Source organism: Vicugna pacos, chromosome 8 (genome assembly GCF_048564905.1).
Source record: "Vicugna pacos chromosome 8, VicPac4, whole genome shotgun sequence".
In the NCBI taxonomy this organism is placed as follows: Eukaryota; Metazoa; Chordata; class Mammalia; order Artiodactyla; family Camelidae; genus Vicugna; species Vicugna pacos.
Genome location: NC_132994.1, coordinates 57,433,562 through 57,451,766, shown reverse-complemented (window position 1 = coordinate 57,451,766; position 18,205 = coordinate 57,433,562). Strand labels below are relative to the sequence as shown.

Here is an 18,205-nt window from a genome sequence, read left to right as displayed (position 1 = left end):
TAATGCACTGAAAGCCATAGCCAATGCAACAAGACAAGGAAGAGAAAGGAAAGACATTCACTTTGGAAAAAAAGCAATGAAACTGTTCCTATTCTCCAATGACTCATTAGTTTTTGTAGAAAATCCCAAACAATCTACACAAAACAGCTCCTAGAACTCAATCTATTTAGCCTTGTCATGGGATATAAGATCAACATGTAAAAATTTGTCATATTTCTATATGGTAACATTGAACAATTTGAAACTTTTTTTAAAGTATACAGTTTATAATACCTTCAAAAAGTTGACGTTCTTATTTATAATTCTAAAAAATTATGATCAGAATCTGCAACTATAAGACATTGATGAAAGAAATAAGAAAAATTCTAAATAAATGGAGAGACATATACTACTGGAGGACTAGAAAATCTAATATAATTAAGATGTCCATTCTCCCAAATTGATCTACAAATTTTATACAACCTAATATAAAACATAGCAGAATGCTTTAGAGATATGGACAAGCTGACTAAAAATTATACAGAAAAGTAAAGAAATTCGAATAGACAAAAAACTTTGGAAAAAAATCCAACAAAGTTGGAGGACTCACAATGCCCTATTTTAAGATATACTAAAAAGATATAGTACTCAGGATCTGTAGTTTTGGTGAAAAAATAAACACATAAATGGCTGGAACAGAACAGAGATTCCAGAAATAGAACCTCATAAATATGGTCAATTGATTTTTGACAATGCTACAAAGCAATTCAAATGACAGTCTTTTCCAAAATGGTACTTGAACAACTGGACATCTGTTTGCCAAATAACCCCCACCCCTGACACACACACAAGTATTATACTATATCATAACTCATTTAAAATGAACTCAAAGGGATTTAGAGAGCACATATAAAATGTAAACCTCTAAAACTCTTGGAAGAAAACAAAGGAGAATGTCATTATGATCTTGTCTTATTTTGGTATCACATAATGTTGGCCTCACCAAAGTAAGAAAAGTTTTCTTTTTCTCTCCTCTTCTACTGTCTGCAAGAGGTTTTAAGGAATTGGTAATAAACTGTCTGTAAATGTTGGGTCAAATTTATATCATTTGAGATTAAAATTTCAAATTTTTCCTTCTTAAGGAGTTTTCAATTATAAATTTACACACACACACACACACATTTTATGCTCTAGCTGTATGCCTCACATGTTGAAGAAGCAGAATATGGGAGGCCAAGAAAGAAGCTAAGGCACAGGAAGCACAGAAATATGTCTGATATGTTCACAAAAACACACTCAGGGAAGTTGACCTGGCTGGAGTGAGGCATCACTAGTAGGAAAAAATAGTATGAACAGTGGAGTGCATGTATCTTTTGGAATAAGAACTTACACTGGACATACACCCAGGAATGGGATTGCTGGATCATAGGTGAAGTCTATTTTCAGTTTTTTAAGGAATCTCCATACTGTTTTCCATAAATTTAATACCTTATAACAGCCTATAATGAAAAAGAATATGAAAAGGAATATTATGTATGTGTAAGTGAATCACTCTGCTGTACACCAGAAATTAACACATTATAAATCAACTGTACTTCAGTTAAAAAAAAAAGAATCAATAAAAGAAAAATGTCAGATTTGAAAGATTCTTTATCTTAATGGAAATGGAGAATTGGGACACCATTTTGAGCAGCCAAAGCCACGATTAAAAAAAAAAAAGTCTACAAAAAGAAGGGTAAATTGTTACTCTGCAAATTGTAGCATAAGGAGAGACCTGACCTAGGAAGAGAAGCTCAGAGATAGGCAGACATTCACACAAGTGATAAAGGGGTGAATTAAAACTGGGGGGAGGGTGGGAATAATAAAGCAAGTCTGCATTGCTGCCTACCTTGATGGGCACTCTGCTGAGTGCTTTACCTCCATTGTCTTTTTTTTTTTTTCTAACTGAAGTATAGTTGTTTACAATGTGTCAATTTCTGGTGTACAGCATAATGTTTCAGTTATACATATACATACATATATTCATTTTCATATCTTTTTCATTATAGGATACTACAAGATATTGAATACAGTTCCCTGTGCTATACAAAAGAAACTTGTTGATCTATTTTATATATAGTAGTTAGTATTTGCAAATCTCAAACTCCCAATTTATCCCTTCACACCCCTATTCCCCCCAGTAACCATACGTTCATTTACTATGTCTGTGAGTCTGTTTCTGTTTTGTAGACAAGTTCATCAATGTCTTTTTTCTTTCTTAGATTCCACATATGAGTGATATCATATGGTATTTTTCTTTCTCTTTTCTGGCTTACTTCACTTAGAATGATGATTTCCAGGTCCATGAATGTTGCTGCAAATCGCATTATTTTATTCTTTTTTATGGCTGAGTAGTATTCCATTGTATAACTATACCAAAACTCTTTTATCCAGTCATCTGCTGATGGACATTTAGGTTGTTTTGATGTCTTACCTACTGTATATAGTGCCACTATGAACACTGGGGTGCATGTATCTTTTCAAATTAGAGTTCCCTCCAGATATATGCCCAGGAGTAGGATTGCTGGATCATATGGTAAGTCTATTTTTAGTTTTCTGAGGAATTTCCATATTTTTCTCCATAATGGGTGCACCAAATTACATTACCACCAACAGTGTAGAAAGGTCCCCTTTTCTCCACACCCTCTAAGCATTTATCGTTTGTGAACTTTTTAATGATGGCCATTCTGACTAGTGTGAGGTAATACTTCATTGTACTTCTGATTTGCATTTCTCTGATAATTAGCAATATTATATCATGTGCCTTTTGGCCATTTGTATGCCTTCACTGGAGAATTGCTTGTTTAGGTCTCCTGCTCATTTTTGGATTGAGTTGTTTGCTTTTTCATTGTTAAGTTGTATGAGCTGTTTATATATTCTGAAAATTAAGCCTTTGTCAGTTGCATCATTTGCAAGTATTTTCTCCCATTCTGTAGATTGTCCATTGTCTTCTTAATCCTCCAAACAACCCTCTGAGGGAACCTGGGCTCACAGAGATGTTCCATAACTTTCTTAAAGATACATATCTAGAAAGTGGCTGAGCAGAGACTGGAACCAAATTCTGTACACCAAGCTACTTCTTCTGGAGTGAAATGTAGGAAGGCGAGTAAGCAGTTTAAAAGCAGAAATGTCAGGGTTTTTGCGTAACAGATTTACTCAAAGGATAGGAAAAGAGATCAAAAGACTAGGTAAAAGGATAAAGGAGAGGAAGAGAAAATAAAAGAACGTGAAGTTTTCAGCAGCTTGAGAGGCTTTAGCAGTTTTAGAAGTTTGAGATTTTTTTCCTTAAAAAACATGGATATGAGGAGGAGGTACTGTGACTGTTGGCAGAGATGAAGGAAATTAGTAGTTTGGCTTTGGATATTTGAAGGTGAATTAACATAAGACATCCAGATGAAAATGTCTGATACACAGTCATATACAGCTAGAGCTACAATTAAGAGAAAATTGATATCATGTGGTTTGAATAACATGCGTGTCTCCATGGCAGAGAAGAGGTGTTACTCAGTTTCTGCACCTTTGTATCTCTAGATCTGGCTTTGTGTCCCCTGTACCTGTCTCCGAGTAAATGCTCTGTGAGGATTTGTTGGGAAAAAAATTACTAATTTTCTGGAAATTTATTTCTGGAATATCCGATGTTCATAAATATTTAGGGATATATGTTTTGTGAATAACTATACAACCCACTGGAGACATTCAGCTGAAAATACCTCACACATTTAAGGATAAAAAATGAGAGGTGCTTATAGATTCTTTAAAAATAAAAACTCTCTAAATTAAAGATCTGTAGACAAGAGCTACTGCCTTCTTACCCCACTGACTATTGAAATCTTTGAAGATCAAAGAGCTTTTTGAAACAAAACACATTTATTTCATAACATGATTATGCATAACACTTTCTTTGTTTATTCTTAAAATCTCTGACTAATTCTTTGTAACACCTGCTTGGGAATGAAGTATTAATAAAAGATTTTGCTTTTAACTTTTTATTGACACCACAGAACTTTTAGTGCACCACATTAACACTGAAGGGTTGCCTTAAATTATACTAGAGAACCAGTGTAAATTATGTTGCATCATTTTTTCTTAGTATTTTACTTTTAAAGATATTGCACATTATAAAAAGGTGCTTTATTTATTCAGCTTTCTTCTCTGTGGATGTTGTTAATTGGTTTAAACATTGCGCCAAATTATGTACAGGAGAAAATATCTGTTCCTTCCTCTGCTAAATTTATTGCATGACATCACTTGGACACTAGAAGAAACTGGAACATTCTATTAAGCATAACAACCCCTCAAAGGACAAAGCTGGTAAACTCCCATCATGCCATATTTCTAAACAGTTTTCAGGAACATCAGGAAACAGATCTTCCTTCCTCTACTTCTTCTCTCACATCCCGAAAGGAGAGCCAATTAGCTAACCAGTCACCTGGAAATTTTCCAATATTTCTCTAAGTAAGTCCAGCCCTGGTTGTGGTTATGAGTGGGAAGGTTATGCTAAATAAAGGTCACATGTGCTGAGAAAACATGTGATGACACTTAAAGCGTGTTTACGTTCTTTTAATTGGACTTTTCTCCTTGTGAGAGACAGGCATTACTTTTATGAAGACCAAATGAAGCCCCTCCCCACACCCCAGTAAAACATGCTAGCGTTACCATATCCCAGAAATGACTTCAAGAAAGCAGTTTCTAAGCATTCCTGCCTCTGAATACAACTTACAGTCTTATATTCCTTTAGAGGCTTAGTTGTGGTTTTGATCTAGGCTACAAGTTTTTCTTCCTTATTTAAACTGACCTTCTCAAGATGACATCCCATGATGATATATTACATTACATAGAAATATTTCTACTGACCTTAACTGGATGAAAAATAAACATGTTGTTTTTTTTCATCTGGTTTAAATATTATGCATCTGTCAAGTAAGTTACATTATTGGCATATCTCTTTTTTGCATGGCACTGGGCCACATCAAATCAAACTCTCCCTTTTTAGACCAGCAGATGAGAGGAATAAATCACATTTTGGATGAATTTAAGAGACAGTTTCTTAGGGTTTTTTGGCCATCATTTTAAAACACATAATTGATCAAGCTTGTTGTTTACCAAATCATTGTTCCTAGGATTGTTTCTATTTTTGTTCTTTGTTTTGTTCTTTGCATATTATGTGTTAAACATTTTTATTGTATTTAAAACAATCTATGAATATAACTCCTTTTAATAAGTGATTTTTTACAGGGTAACTGAAAGTAAAGTTATCTTAAAGACTAGTTTTAGCAAGGCACATACATTGAATATTGACTGCCACTCAATATCATTATTTTAATCACAATTTCATCAAAAGCATATGAGAATGCTATTGTTTATGAATGCAAAATGAGATCAAGTTCTTAGTTCCCCAGGACAATTACATAGAGTTCCAAAACTGTGAGAGAAAAAAGTGGATAATAATCTAGCATTAGAAATGTTAGAACAACACAAAGAGGCAAACATTAACTACTAACACCTCAAATTATTGTTGTGAAATCCATTGGAAAATGAAATGCAAACAGAAAAACTGAAAGGTAAGCAAGAAATGGTGGGGAACAAGAGAAAGAGGAAGGAAGAAAAAGTAAAAGAAGGAGAAAAAGGAAAAAGAAAAATAAGTATTTTAATGTTAATATTTATATGTTCAATTCCAATGTACTCATCTATAAAAGATTCCTCACTCTCAACCCAGTTCAAATTAGAAAACTCATTATCACTTTCAATACATTTCCTTTCACATAACCTATTCTTGTCTTCAAATTCTAATACTTCACCACTGAAAATTTTCTATAACTACCCTTATTTCACTTTTTCCAAGTCATCTCAATTTGAATTCTCATGATCTATCACTGCAGACTCCTAAGTGATCTCTTTTCTAGTCTCTTCCCTTTCAAGTCAAACTCCATCCTCTCATCAGAGGTATCTCTGAAAAAATATGTACTTGATCACGGAATTTCCCAGATCAGATTTGGAGAGCTTACCATCACCCTGTTCACTCTTTCTATCTTATTTCCTGTCATTTCCTTTATCCCATATGCTTTAGCCAAACCACAAAATTTCAGCCTTAATGTATCTGCTGTACCATTTGACCAGCAGGCTTGTCCATATTCTCCTTCACTAGAATTTCCTGGGCAACTGTCAAGACTCAGTTCTAGTCAGCCCTTTGCTGAAAACTTCCTTGGGCTCACCCAGCGAAATCAATTCCTTATTTTGTACCTCAAATCACTTGGGTTATTCCATATATATATGGAATATAAGTATATATACATAAAATATATATACATTTCACCATTTGGTAAATGTCACTGGATCATCAATGTAAACTTGGAGGTAGTATAAACATAAAACGTTTTCCCTCTAATTATTGACTTCCAATCATGCTATGTCACATGTTCCTTTCCCATCTCTTAACAACATCTCAGACATCCGTATTTTCCTTGTCATTTTTATTTTTTAAAAAAACCTATCTAGTCCAGTCCAATTCATCAAACTCATATGTGTGTTAATAGCCATGTGCACCCCTATCTCTATGCTAGGTATTGGCTCAAGGGAACTCAGACAGATTATAGAGCTTGATCTGCTCTTTCACTCTTGTCCTCTCCTGTATTAGGTTCTAGTTCCTTTGTGGTTTGGATCTGTTCAGAAGGGTGAGAGGAATATGCCAAATCCTTAGTTAATCAACAATTAGGACTGTAATCCTCTGTTGACTCTTGTTGCTCCTCAGCTACCATTGTCTTGCTGATGACAACCTCCTTCAGGGGATCTACGGGGTCTTCCCCACAGTACAGCTCCTTGACAGGTGAGCTTTCTTCTTTTGACTTGATCTCTTGCACCTTTCTTTCCGACCCAGTACTAAATCTCCTCTGTAGGGTACGCGCAGCCTAGTCCAAGACTTTCCAGAGGGAAACATATTCAGTGCTGTCATGCCAAATGACAGTGCAAAACTGGAAAAGGGCTGACTGCTCCTCTTCTGATCTTTCTCTTTCCTACTTTTTCTCTCTCCCATTTTCCAGTTCTTCCTTCCAGCCTTGACTAGGATCAGACCATTTCAGCAAGTCTGTTGCATGTACACCTAGGTCCTGAGATGCCAATTTCACCATCATGCATGAATATATAACCCTTATAAATGGTTATCCTGCATATCCCTCACTGTTTTTCGGTAGAGAGGCAAGCATCTCTACCCCTCCTCCAAATTATTAGCACTGACTCCAGTTCAATAACTCAGAACCCTGATACTATCTTCTAGTCTGTATAAATTCCCTTATTCTTCTGGTTTAGACAGACACAGGGAAAGGAGGATGCAAGGATTTGGGAATGGTGGCATAATGGTTTGAAAGCAAAATTTTAGGACATTATCTTTCCTTCATTAGAGACTACTCTTCACCGTCTGCTCTCCCAAATTTGAATCCTTTCTTCCATTTCTGGAGAAAGAAAAAACTTTCCACTCAACAACCTCACTGTAGATAATGAATATTGGTTCTATGAATGAATAAATCAGCCAATTAACCAGTCTTCCTTCTAACTTTCAGTCCTTAGAATTTACTCTCGCAGAATGGAATTTACTACAGGGGATTAGGAAATTCACTGAGTTTCTCAAATGGCCAGAGAAATGAGTCTGGAGGCTACACAACCAGGAGCAACACAGGCATTAAGTAATGCAATAGTAATTGTAATAGAAAATCCCCTGCCAATATGCAGTAGCTACCACAAAACAAATCTTCAGTTACTCACTCTCAAACCCACTCATACTCCTATAGTCAAAAGCAAAACGACTCTAGCAAAAACCTATGATCCTGCCTAATAGACTATAACTATTCATAGAAATGAAATGTGTTCACCTCTCGTCAAAACAGTAGATCCATGACCTCACCACTTATGACATCCATTGCTAGGTGATATTTTTCTCTGTCCACAGTTCAGTCACAATCTTGGCTTGATATTCTCTAGTTTATGTACTAAATTATATTTTAACTATTGTTCACAAAATTTATCTAAAATGATAAGAAAATGGATTTGGAAAAAAATTTGTACACAAGCATATAGATAACTGAGTAAAGAAGAAATTATGAGTATCTATTACAGCTTTAATTTTTGGAATTGTTTACATGGCTGTGGTTCGTGTTTATAACTTCTTTCCACTTCTGTCCATTCATACTTTATTTGCTCTCAGGCAGCATCACTTACTAATTAAGACAAGATTTTCTACCTGTTGGTCCAGGCATCCAGTGGTGTGAAAAGCCTCAAATGGCTGGTTGATTTTCTCAACTACTTATTCAATGTTGGAAGTATGGATTCCTTGTTTATAAGACTTCTAAATCAGCACTGTGTAAGGTCACAAAGCAAAAGTCTGAAGAGTGGATCACTTTAGTGCTATAGTGAAAGCATCACTTTCTCTTTAACCCCTTAATTTCTAGACCCATGCATTCTGGTTATAGGGAAAACATCACCCATATATTGTTTGCTGATTAAGAACCTATTCTGTTCTTTAAAAACAGCACAAAACACTTTAATGCGTTGTTTCCCACTGGGATCCTTATATGTTCTTAAATAAACATTTCATTTTATGTAAAGCAACTGGCTACTTGATGATAGAATGCATTTTTTAACTAAAAAAAATGAATTCTGTGAGCACTAAAAACAATTTCTTGCTTATTTTATAGTAAGATGAATTCCTTGGTTGGAATTCATATTTTGCTTTGTTTTGTTTGTTGGTTTGTTTGTTTTGTTTTTGGTAACATAGAATAAGAAAATCACTAAGTTCATGAGCAGTATTGTTGGCAGAAACAGGTAAGGAAGAAAGGAAATAAATCAAATCCAGACGGCGTCAATTCTGATTCCAATGGGGAGAAATTATTACCTTTTCAAAACAGGAGGATCCAACATACCTGACTTCCCAAGTTCTTGGTTGGTCCCTCTAAATTGTAATTTATTTCAGGAGTTCTGTCTATGTCTCTCTTCAGAATAGCAATATAAAGGACATCCATGAGGAGGGGGAGTTGTATGTTCTGTATACTTTGCCCTGATCATCACGGCAATTTGTTCATGACCACACAGAATAAGAACTGAGATAAGGCAAAAAGTTACTGCCCAGCACAGAAGTGAATCCTTCAGCTGAATTCCTCTGCAGACAGGACCATCTGCTGATCATTCACATGGGGTACAGATATTTTAAATTTAGGACCCATTAACATAATTTTCCCTCAAACCTCGTCATTAATCTTCCAAATATGTCCTTCCAAATCCCTGATCATCTGGCCAAAAACTAGCTACAGCTCATGGATTTAAGTAAAGGCATACCCTGCTCATCGCTTCTTCCAGTCAAAGCGGAAAAGCCACCTGTGCTGGTCGAAGCGCTGCGCGTTGGGGGGGTTCTTTACCGCGCCATCCTTCGGAGCTAATGGTGGATTGTACTTCTAGAGGATTCTGCTCCACATCGGCGCCAGAGCTATCTACAGCTGGGTTTCCTGTCTGCCATCCTCAGTTATTAGACGCAGGGAACCCTCTGAAGGTTGAGGCTGAGGAAGAAATGACAATACACAAGCGCTGGCACATGGAGAAAGCGATCACGTGTTCATTGGCCTTTCTAATGCCTTCAGAACCTTCTTGAGTTTGATCTCATATATGCCACTTCTAGGTTTGCCCAAAATTCTGATTTTGTGGATTAAATAACACACACCATAATGGGAAACTCAGATCACATGATAACTTGGCTTTTTATGAATGGCCTTGGAGTATTCAACGAAGGCAAGAGCTATTTCTCAAAATAGTGTGATACTTACCACCGCTTTGATTCAAAATCTAAGGGCTGGTACTATGATTCTATTATTGGGGCTTGTTATTGCTTCATTTCAGCATCCCCATTTGTCACAGACACAGCAAACAGCATCAGAACTGTTGAGTCGTAAGGGCTAAGTGGCAAAATTGCTTACACTGCAACCTGAATAAGCTAGAAAGTCTTCTTTTGTTTTAGGCCTAATTAAAAACTTACAGTCTAATTATCCAACAAATAGATTGAGCATACACATCGAACAAATGTCATATATGTTGCCTCCAGAATTCAAATTAAATTACTTTCTAATACTAGACAGAGAAAAATACATTTTACTTTGAAAACAAAATTCCAGTATACTTCAGACTATTGTATCCTTGGAAAATTTGTTATACTTCTGAGACTGAATTTCCTTAGCATTTACCTCCTACCCTCCTGCATGTAGACGTTTTATCACATCACCCAGGTGCCTGCTATTTCTTGCTCCCTAGACTCTATTCACATGTGCCATTAATGAAAAGGACTGGTTTGATGTTCTGAGGGATGTTGAAATGATGAAGTTCTCTGCAGATGAAATTATGGCCCAGAGGTAAGGAAATAACATATATCTAAAGTTAGACACTGAAGGCTTTGTATTTTTCTGGCCAAGTGAAATAAATTCTTTCTAGTGTTCTCCACTTACTGGAGTAGAAAGTTGGCCAAATCAATAACTGTATATCAAGTGCCATGGTGCCATGGTGATACTTATTTGTTTCATTAAAGAATCATATAGCACATAAGATACTAAATACATAGTTTTACAATAATCTACCATCATTCTCTAAGACCAATCTGTCTCTCATACAGGCAAGCAGGTACCCTGAATTATGAAAGATAGATCAAGATTCCTGCATCTTTTCAGTCAAGACTGAACTTCACTTGTTACCTTACTCTCATTAGCTTTCCCTGAACAAAGGAAAAATGACTCTCTTGAAATTAGCAGTAACTCACTGTCCATTGTCCAATTATCAAAAGAATTCTAGTTATATCCCTTTCCCACTGCACAATTATTTTGGCAAATTATCATAGGTTATTTTAAGGAAGGCTAGAAAGAAATCTTATTTTGTATAATTGTGTTGTTTCAAATATCTTCCTCAAACAGATGTGGCTTTGCATTCTGTCCAATAGTGCTGTTTCTCTAAACTTACTCAGGTCTGACAATTGAGTAGGTGGTAAATTTGACTACTTTGGAGCTCGGTTCAGGCCTCTGTTTTTTGCTAGACCTAAAGTAGTGTTTCCTTTTCTTTCCCTTCTTTGTTATTATTTTTTTAAGAGAGAGGCATTTTTGGAAATCAAGTAGAACCTCAGAAGCTTGTCTTTTTATTTTGGTACCAAAGACTCCATAATAAGTTAGAGGTCAACAAAGATCTAGGTGGACCAAAATACTTTGATTACCATGCTTTCTCTGCTGCCCATCATTATAATCAGGCCATCTTGTTTGGCAGGAGAATACTGATATTTAGTCTCTTCCACTATGAAATAAGAAAACCCACTTCAATGGCAGCATCTTCTCCCTCATCTCAGTCTACAAAGGACAACCATATAGCACTCTTTAAAGATGCTGGTGTTCTCCCAAGTGCCTTGGAGAAGAATGTCCTCTGGGATGGTCCTGAGGACTGTATTTGAGGGTAGATGAGCGAGATGTACATAATAAATTCCTATGTCTACATTATTGTATTCCTTTTTCTGCATTCTACTACAAGGAAACTGTTATTTAAATTTAATTTAGTACAAGTCTCTTCTGGGGCCTAATATAGGTCAACTAACTAAGCAAACATTATCCCTCAGCTGTTCTTTCCAGCACACTGAGTCCAGAGTCCTTGGTAAGTTCCTTATATAAATAAATTCATCAATAATTATACTTCTCCTCTTTTGCCTCAGAATCCACTCAAACTTAAACTCAATAGATGTTTGCAGTTTTTCTCAACTGATGCTCTAACTTTCACAAGACTGTGAACTCAACCAACTAACAACCATAATTTAGCAATCTCAAAATCAAAATTTGCATCTTATTTCTGGTGATAGCAGTGTTGCAATTTTGGGAAATAAGAGATTTATTTCTCTTTGCTTCCTTGTTTTGGTTTAATCCTGAGGAAACTATCTGACAGTTATTTAAACAAACATTTAAAACCTTAATCATGTCATTTTTTCCACAAGTTCCCTACTGCACTTAGAAACAGCCAACTCATCTCACAATATTTGTATTCTTTCAGCCTTTTAAAATGATCTGTTATAATATCCATTCAGTCTTCTAAAGCCTTAACTTTATGAGGAAACGTATTCAAAGTGATAAGGGGGATAATTTAAGTAACTCTGTGACCTTGCCCATCATGGACTACCAGTATCTCAAATCTAATACTAACTGAATCTTTACTGTTTCAAACTCAATCTAGGTCAGGAAACCAATTTTAGGTTTCAGATCTTTGAGGTTCTGGCATTTGGAAGCACTTCTATTTTTGTTAAGGGTTCTTAGTTGCACATAATAGTATGTACTTTTGACTTTGTTTAAACAAGCTAGATGTTATTAAGAAGTTTTAAAAAATTGTCTTAGTTGCCCAGAAAAATCAACTTGGTTTCTACATACTGAGAGTATGAAAAACCCTCCATTAGTCCTGTGGCCATTGTTCAGCCTCTATACCACTAAGCCTGAACAGTAGAAATGCTAACAAAGGCTGCCCCAAATTTGATCTCAGGTATGTCCATTTATGTGCCAACTTGACTAGGCTAAAGTGCCCAGAAGCTTGATCAAACACTAGTCTGGATGTTGCTTTGAAGATTTTTTTCAATGAATATTTATTTGTAGTATCAATGGCATAATCAGGATCATTTAAATTGTCAGAGATAAATAAAATAAATAAACAACAAGGTCCTACTGTATAGCACAGGGAACTATTTTCAATATCTTGTAATAGCCTATAATGAAAAAGAATATGAAAAGGAATATATAGAAATATATATATATATATATATATATATCTGAATCACTATGCTCTACACCAGAAATTAACATAACATTGTAAATTGACTATACTTCAATAAAAATAAATTGTGAAAGTAGAAATGTGTCTTGTACATATTACTCAGGACTGTCACATGTTGAGGACTATACAAAGGATGTCATTCATTTAGACACTCATGTAAATAGCTCCCCTTAGGGTTGTGCAAAGTACAGCATACACACAGCTGCTAATTTCGACATATCAGTGTCTTGAAGGATTCTCTTGCTCCAGGCTTACTGTACTGAAGATTTTTTTGAAGCAGTTAATATTTACAATTAGTTGACTTTGAGTCAAGCAGATTACAATCCATGGATGTATCTCATTAAATCAGCTAAAGACTATAAGAGCAAAGACAGGCTTCCCAAAGAAGAAACTTTGTCTCAGGACTGTAATACAGAAATTCTGCCTGAGCGTCCAAATTGTTGACCTGCTTTGCAGATTTTGGACTCAAGAATGCAACAGCAATTCTTACATGATTTCCAATCTGCTGACCTGCCCTATGGATTTTGGACTTTCCAGCCCCCACAATTGTGTAAGCCAATTTATATATGAAGTACTGTTGGCTCTTGGTTCTGTTTCTCTGGAGAGCCCTGAACAATAAATTAAATGGAACTGCCACCTCACATTGCTCACCTCTGGCTTCCAAGTCTCTTATGGCTTTGTCTGCTGAAAAGATCCTAGATTACATGCAGAAATCTAGCTGCAAAGCAATCCAGAAGGTGCAATCTATTAGCTTCCCAGTCTCTACAGAAGAGAAAAGCATGTTGAAGGGGACTGAAAATAGTATTTAGTGAGTCAATCTAAGAATCTGCCACACCAATATATGATTATCTACTTTTTTAATATATACTAGCCTTCTCTGCTAATCAGTTAGCCTTGAATCAACTGTTGTAGCCTCACACCATCCATCAAATCAGGTCATATATTCTTTAACATACAAATAAATGTTAAGATATAGTAACCCCTGACTAATAATTTAAACAGGACTTAAATATTTATTTCATTTTTTACTTGCTTGATGATATATTTATACCTGTAAGGAAAAGAAAATGAATAAAAGGATTTAGAATCTCTATTTTGAGGAAACTAGGCAATAAGGACAGATAATTTTTTAATAATTACATTGAATGTTCTCCTTTTTTCTGGACAAAACATTTTTTTATTATACTAAGGATGAACAGTTTAACCTAAGCCATTTAACTATTTAACTTAAGGAAGTGACAGAGCCTGGCCTAAAGCGCAGGTCTTGTGAGTTCTTGATTAGTGCCCTTTCCTCGCTACCATGCACAAAGGAACACTGTAATCCACAAGGAAATATTCACCTAACTACAGCCCGCTTGTCCAAGTATAAATAAACCAAGGCAACAGGAAGAAATGTGGAGTGGAGACAAGGAAGATGGCAAACACACAAAAGCTTTTTGGCCAAACCTCAAACTTCAGTGTTTTTCATAGGGATGAAACCCATAGAGCATATTCTTTTCCTTGAATGTTTAATTTGTTATCCTTTTATATGTAGAAATTAGAAAACATTCCAAAAATCTAACAGCAGTCTGTGCTCTTTCACTGAATTCAAATAGTCCACTTTTATTGAACATTTTACTAAGCTTAGATAAATCAGAGAGATTATCTAAAAGCATTCAGCTCATTGTAAAAAACACCAGAGAGACCTTTAAAAGGATTGTAAAGACTCTCAATCAAACTAGTTCTCACAGAAAATGTGTAAAAGGACATAGGACACAGTTAAGAAGCTGGAGGCAGGATCCATTTCCACAGCTACCATTTAAATTCAGGCCTTTGTTAGCTTCATCTAGAATTCTTTAACAACACTACAATGGTCTCGCTCTCTCTCTCTCATTTTTTCTCCAGTCTTTCCCCTTCAATTCTACCTGAAAACACTGTTTCCAGATTAGTGTTGAAAAATTTATCATGCCATTCCACTGTTTAGACAAAGTGATGAAGGACTAGAAGCCAAAAATTCTTGGCTGGCGTTTCTGTCTTGCCCCCTAAAATCTGGGCTTGGACAAAATATACTTTTCCTAAGGACACTTTTCTGAGTCTCTGTCTCTGTCTGTCTGTCTTTCACATTAATAAAACCATTAATAATCCCTGCCTAATACATGGTTCATATGGCAATCAAATAAGTGAATAATTTGAAAAAAAAATGTTGAAAATTTTTAAATACTACAAACAGTAAACAGTTTGAGGCAATCATCCCAAAAACCTAAGCTCAAAAGTCAACAGATAGGCTATAAAAATTTAATCGTGACTGTATTTATATTCTGATATCTTTTTCTTTTTTCAACTAACAATCTGTGAAAATAAAATTAGTTTTGTCCACTATTAAGTAAAACATGATTTATTAATTCAAGGTCAAATTCCTTAAATTACCTAACTATTATATTCACCATACTTTACAAATCTTATTTTTAGAACATCTCAGCCATTATTTTCATGTTCTTATTTTTCTTGTTTTTTAATCTCTTCCTAAATACAAACATGTGCATGCACATCCACGCACACACTCATACTCATATCTACTATGTTAATTATAGAACATTTCATTGAACACAAGTGATTTGAAGGACAATGGTAAGGACTGTTTTCAAATGTCATTTTTAAAAGACTTGGTAACTCTTATGTAACATAATGGTATTTAGACAGTCTCAAGTATTTTAAAGGATGAAAATGATTGCATTGTCTTAGAATTCTACAAATCAGAGGAGTATTTTCCAATGAAAGAAAGATTGTTCTAATGACATGCTATTAGTAGCTTAGTTATTATTCCTCTATTATACTTTCTTGAAGAGGTCAAGCTACATTAACAATTTCTACAATTAGGAATATCTCTTTTAACACATATTTCAGATAGTTAATTATTATTATGTGAATCAAGGCATCAATATATATACTTCTCCACTCTACTCTCATATAGGACAAACTCAAGTTAAGAAAACTATGAAGATAAGATGAAATATGAAGAGCCTTTGAGTCATATCAAATTGATTTAGAGAAATAATAGTTCAAGCTACTGACCAAAATAAATGGTCTGCTTCAATAATATGCTCTTATTTTTATATAATGCTGCTGTTGTTTCTAACTTTTTGTACTTTTTTGTTAAATAAGATAAAAATCTGTTCATCTTATTTATTGTTGCAGTTGTATATAGCTCTAATACATTAAGTCATGGCTGAACAGTATTTCCTTACAAGAATATACCACAATTTACTGACCTATTCATCTATTGATGAATGAGGCATTTTAATTTTCACCCTTATGAATTTGCTGCCATAAATATTTTTGTAAGGGTTTCCTGGAGGAAATATGCAAAAGATTCTCTAAGGTAAATATCTATGCATAGAATTGCTGGGTTGTAGTCTACAGGCAAGTTCAGTTTTACTTGGGGCTGCCAACTGTATAAATCCTGTCTTTGAATCACAGCATCAAAACTTTGTATTCCATGAAAAAGAAAAAAAAACTTAAATCTTAATCTCAGTTCAAGTTACTTGGGGTATGGCAGAAGCCCTTGGGATAAAAAAACAAAACAAAAACAAAAACAAAAAACCTTTGACACTTGCTAACCCACAAGGTAGACTGGTTTGTTTTATTTGAACCTGTTGATTTCCTTACATTTTTGGCCATGAGTATTTTTAAAGTATGTTTTTTTTTTTTTTGGTCTAGTATGTAACATAGTTCATTTGAAGAGCTTGGGTTTTATTTGCCTATTTGTTAGTTTATCCTAATCACCATGCTGAAAACAGAAATTTAGTTACACTCTAGTCATCTCTCCTTGATTTAATTTTATCCTCCATCATTGTTTTCCCTTATAAATTATCTTGCTGTCCCTTCTACTCTTTGTTTTATGTTTTTTAGAAATTACCTCTTTTCTCTCAGATTCCATCTCTAGTTCTCAGTTTCTTTCTTTTATTAGTTCAAATGTTTTACATTACTCTTTTATGTGTATTATGGAAATTGTAGATTTGCTTTAACTCTTCATTACAAGGAATAACTATCACAATTACATGGTAATAATTAGTGACAAAACAACAATCACTAAAAACAAATACAGAATGTATCAGTCAGAATCCAAGTAAGAGATAGAAAGCACATAATTACTTGAACACAGAAATTTTAATAGAAATAATTATTAACTATAACAGGGCACTGAAGCAAGAGAATTGGCTCCTAAAAAGTACAGAAAACTCTTGAGAATGAAGAAATGGCAGATACAAGGATTGGCCACTACTCTTAGGGCTATGATACTGTGCCCAAAGAGGCCCCACACCCATAAGTGAGTTCCAGAACTTGTGAGAGAGGGCATGGCTGTGGTGTCTAAATGGCAGAGGAGTCACTGTGATAATCACGGGAAGGACCTGTTGGAAGTCTGCCCTCTGGACCTTAGCAAATATTCTCCTTCTGCTGTGCAGGAAAAGCTGTTCTTGGAGAAGTGTTTTGCTGGAGGCATTCTGCTATAAAACTACCCAAAGAAGCTGCAGGCAGAAGCTGCTTGTCATCAGGTACTACTAATTAGAGTGAACTGAATTTCCCAACAATCAGCTCAGTTTGCAAGAGGACTCTGAGCTCAAGAATGGAATATAGCCTGACCAACAGCAAGACTGTAGCCTTGTAGAATCCCAGGCAGAGGACCAAGTTAAGCTGGACCCAAACTCCTGACTCATAGAAATTATGAGATAATAAATGCATGTTGATTTAAGCTGCTAAATTTGTGGTAATTTTTTATGCTGCAATAATTACTCTGCAGAAACAGTATACTGACTATCTAGAGGGCATAATCCCTGGAGCTTTTGCTAATTTTGGCTGCAGCAAGTGAACGGAATCCAGGCTTTGCCAGAGCAGAGAGGTGCTCTGAGAATGAGAGAATGAAGATGTGAGGGCATCAAACACATGGCCAGTTTTCCCCACAAGGCATTTGCTGGATTATGAAGTTGTGGAAACAAGAGGCTAAACCCCTCAACCACAACCCTCTACAATCCTGAGCTTCATTGGCAGCAGTCTTCGGTGTTAAGAAGCAAAAAACCACTGAGGAATGGCCTCAAAATCACAATATGCTGTGACTTGAAGGTCCAGGAGAGCTACAACCTAGAAACTGGGACAAAGAGAGACAGATTTACTATGACCAAAACAGCAACCTAGCCATAACTGGGCTTAATCCCTGTTTAGGTGAGATGGTCAGTCTCTCATTCTGTTTGGAAGATAAAACTGTGAAACTCCCTCCAGTAATGTCATTTCATGTGAAGCCTCTGCCTGTTTTTAATGTGCAACATCTGGAATTCAATTTTAATAATTTTTTATATTCCTGTCAAAAGAAAGTACAGAATAATTTTTAAAAACTAGAACA

The 18,205-nt window shown here is 35.3% G+C and overlaps 1 long non-coding RNA gene across 7 annotated transcripts in view; it reads right to left on the bottom strand.

Annotated features, from left to right (window-relative positions):
- LOC116281481 (uncharacterized) overlaps positions 1 to 18,205 on the bottom strand; it is a 373,196-nt gene that overhangs the window by 122,604 nt on the left and 232,387 nt on the right. For 2 of the 7 annotated variants that reach the window (XR_012075043.1, XR_012075047.1), the window contains exon 5: positions 13,483 to 13,593. The exons of 4 other annotated variants lie outside the window; for them this stretch is intronic. This is a non-coding gene — a long non-coding RNA (uncharacterized lncRNA). The remainder of the gene's footprint in view (positions 1 to 13,482; positions 13,594 to 18,205) is intronic. One more of the 7 variants, XR_012075045.1, reaches the window with a different exon arrangement.